At 33.7% G+C, this 4,253-nt stretch overlaps 1 pseudogene; it reads left to right on the top strand.

The window, feature by feature from the left end:
- Positions 1 to 3,917: 3,917 nt before the first annotated feature.
- On the top strand, positions 3,918 to 4,017 carry LOC122101452 (annotated as a pseudogene).
- The last annotated feature ends 236 nt before the right edge of the window (positions 4,018 to 4,253 follow it).

Below are 4,253 nucleotides of genomic sequence, written 5' to 3'. Positions count from 1 at the left end.
GTCTGGTCGTGGGCCTGAACTCTGGGCCTGGGCGCTGCCCCTCAGCTCTTCAGCTCAAGGCTAGCACTCTACCACTTGAGCCACAGCGCCACTTCCGGCTTTTTTTCTTATGTGGTGCTGAGGAATAGAACCCAGGGCCTAGAGCATGCAAGGCAAGTACTCTACCACTGAGCTAACTTCCCAGCCCCTCCATACATCTTGTTAAGCAAATGCAAGACCAAGAGAAAAATAATCTATTGAAGTAATTTTGCAAAGAATAACTTCACTGTTCCTGATATGGTATCTAAGAGAGTCTTAAGTGAGAATATAAAAGTGGAGTATTCTTCGGTTTCCTCTAAGCATCTTGTTAGCAAACTATCTTTAAGGTTAGAAGTAATTGAACCAAAAAGTGGTGGAGTACTTATTTTTGCGGGCACTTTAGACACAAGAAGACTTTCAAGGTAAAAGAACAAAAAAGTATAGCTAAATATTTGTGATCACAGCTTCTTGGATTGGTTTTTTGGAGACAATGTTTTACATGAGAGTTGTTCTCATTATCATAGATGTTGGGTTTTCATGGCAACCAAATGCAAGAGGGAAGTTTAATGGACTCGCTTGGACAAGTAAACAGCATAATAGAAAAAATGGCAAATAATCTTTAGTGAATTACATTGACCGATTACTTTGCCAGAACAAAGAAGGAAAGACATAATTCAAAATCACTTGACTGAAAAGTACGAAAAATAGTAGTAAAGAGAGATGAGAGAAAACATAGAGGACTGTTTTCTCTCCAATGGAGTAATGGGTTTTGATCTTGTTTCTTCCATTCTATATTCACCAGCTATCAAGTGTATCTCAGGACTGGAATATCCAGTTCAGACAAAGAGATCTCCCATTAGAAAATATTTGCTGCAGATGTAGGTGATTTATAACCTTAGACAATCTATTTAAATCTGTTCAAAATTCTCCCCTACCCCAAATTGCCCTCTTTGAACAGTTGGTTTGCTCTTCCCATACTGCCTTTGATTAAATATTTAAAATTTTGAGAGGTCATATTCATACTCTCTAGAGATTGCTGTTTGGTTGTGACATTTGTGTGTTTGGTTTTTGTTGTGTTTTTAACTGAATTTCAAAAGGTTGTGGTAGTGTGTTACAATTAAATATGTCCATGTAATTGTCCAGTGCTCCTGGATCAGAGTCACTCCTATCATTCTCAACCAACCCCTTCTCCAAGATTTATTTCAGATTTACCACTTCCTTTATCACATGTGTACATTGAGTATTCTAGTTGTACTTGCCACTTTTTAATTTTTCATTCATTCTATGTTTTTACTAATATTCTTCTCTGGTTTCAACTTCTTGATAGTCATTCTGTTAAACTGTCTGTTCATACTTTGACAGGTTTATATACATTCCATGGCATTTCAAACCTGCATATACTTGAACTGATATCAGCTTATATTTCCATAATTAATTTATTTGCATTAACAATTTGAAAGACTGGAGACATGAAGGACCTAGACATGATTTTATTCTTATCCATTTGGAAGATTAATCTTTAGTCAACAAGAAAGTTTAAAAATGGCTTAGAATGTTTTGCTAACTAGCAGTTTTTATAAATGGCTTTGTACAAAGGTTTGTGATTATTTTATTTTACATGGGATAATATTTTCTACTACCTATAACTTTTGGGAAAAGAAGAAAACTAAAATTTATTACTGTGGAGGAATATGATAGAAATAGAAGACAGATTTTATGTTTGTCACATCTCTGATGAGTACCCATATTCAAGACTTGAAGTCATATTTCTTAAGGAAAACATCAAACAACATGATAAGGCAAATATTCTTGATGTTTTAAAATCAAAAAGAAAAAAACAAAAAGAAAAAAAAACAAAAAGAAAAAAAATCTGGAAGTTGTGCTGTGGCTCAAGTGGTAGAGTGCTAGCCTTAAGCTGAAGAGCTGAGGGACAGCGCCTAGGCCAAGAGATCAGGCCCCACGCCCGGACGCCCTAAAAACATTATTTTAAAAGGAATATATTTTCAGAAGATTAAATATAGTTTACCATTGATTTGAGAATGACAACCTTTTTATACTACATAACCAAGTTTTACTGAAGTACCAGTGTTTTGAAGCACTAAGGATCTTCTCAATTAATGTTTTTCTGAATTCTATTTGACTTCTAATTCAAGTTTTCCGAGCCTTGGTAGACAAATTATGGATCTTATCCTTCCAGGAACTATTTTTTGGCCTACTTATACTGGACTAAAATCTTTCATTAATCATTAGGAGAGGGGTATTAAAGATATTCTTGTGACATTTGTGATCTTGTTCACTCGTATGGGCTGGTCATCTGTAAATTGAAAGTGTGAATTACAGTAGTTTCTCTCAGATTTTGTGATCTCATCTTTCATTTTAAGTTGCCTTGCATTTCACAATTGCTTACTGCTAAACCCTGTGTAATTGGGGCCCTAAATTATTATAAGAAATGAGAAGTTAAGATGAGTCTTCAATTACTTTCTGTTGGCATGTTGCATGGGCCTAGGTGAGAAGACTTGCCCTTGTTATCTGATGATGCAGATAACTGGGACCTGGGATCCTAGGACGCGTGGGTCCTGTAGAATAATAATACCTTTTGGATATCATATCAGCAAAATTTGGGTATGATCAGAAATATGGAGAAATCCATTCTGGGTCCAGGGAGTTAAAACAATATACAGAGCAGCAGAGTAAAATTCCTTGCAGATTAGAGGAAAACAACATTTTTTTTTACCATGTGAATTCAGTAGACTAAGAACACTTAGAAGGTATCACAAGTTTATACCGAAGACATTGCATTGATACTTCTTATATTCTAATATATATTCTAAACCTAATTATTTATATTCCAATCTATTTATTGCAATAAATATCAATTTATTTGTCAAATTATCGATTAATTTTAGTAAGTTTCATTGTGTGAAACATAAAATTAGCACATAAAAATACAAAATATATAACTATATGTAATATAAGGAAATGTTTTTCATTGTTCTGTTGTGGTTAGGGTATCAAAGGCAACTCTGTTTTACAGTATTATTCCATTATCTCTACCTCAGAGTTTGGTAGAGTTAGACCTAAAGCTTTACCATTTGTAGATTTACAGCCTAGAGGCAAGAGGAAACACTGTGATTAAAACATTACCAATTTAAGGCCTAATATCAAGGAGAAAAATATGGACTTCTTCTGGATCTATGGAAATATTTGGTGATATAAATTCAGTAGTTTATGTTCCTGCCTGGTTGGATGGTAGACAGGTCAGGACATTAGGTAATCATGCATAAGAACAATTTTTTTCACCTTCTTGGCTTTAGCTATTTTTGAAATGGTAGGTATAATAAACAATTACATTTTGATAAAATACTTTCTAGTCAGAACTGTTTATTTCTCTATGATCCCTTGTAACTAAGATAGTTTTGTTCCAGTAAGATAATCTTTGCTGTCAGGGTAAGATATTCTGTTTGGTCTGTTACTACATGGAAGAAGGGTAAAGGGTCATTAGACATTTGTGCCAGTAAGACCTCATTTGGGAAATTTTAAGCTGCAAAAGTTTAGAAGTAGCTCTTCAGCAAGGCTTACTTTGAATCCATTAGCTCCACAAAGCTAACTCAGTTGATAAATAAGTACTTGAAAAGCCATCTCTTTGAGCCTAGCTATAAAGGCTTCAAAGTATGATCAAATTTAAAATGAAAAAGACTTAAAATAGTCATTGGCAAAAAAATGCAAGTGTGAGCAATCTACCGAACAATATGTTTTTTCCACTATACACAGAACTTCAGAGAAATAAGATCAGTAGCATTGTTAGTAACAATAAGGTTTCCTTGTTACAAATAGACAACCAAGGATATATGCCTGTATAGAGATTGCATCATTAACTACTTAAATATACAGGATACTACATGCTTCGGCAGCACGTATACATAAATTACAACAATATGGAGATTAACATGCCACTTGGACAAGGATGATATGAAAATATGCGAATTATTCCATATTTTTCATTTTTCAGTTGCTAGAAATTACAAACAGTTATTAAAAAGTTGATTACAAAAATACAAGGGTAACAACATATGTGATTCATATAATTAAAAGTTAGTTTGATATCAGTGTATTAAATCTTCACCTTAGAAAGGTCTTTACATAGCATAACCTTTACAAAACTTTTACATTAGGTAACATTTTAATTTTATCCCAAAGAAATAAAATAGTATAAGGACCTTGGAGAAAAAAGAATC

This window comes from Dipodomys spectabilis, unplaced genomic scaffold (genome assembly GCF_019054845.1).
Source record: "Dipodomys spectabilis isolate Male_0828 unplaced genomic scaffold, ASM1905484v1 ptg000667l, whole genome shotgun sequence".
Lineage (NCBI taxonomy): Eukaryota > Metazoa > Chordata > Mammalia > Rodentia > Heteromyidae > Dipodomys > Dipodomys spectabilis.
This window is presented reverse-complemented; position numbering and strand designations above follow the sequence as displayed.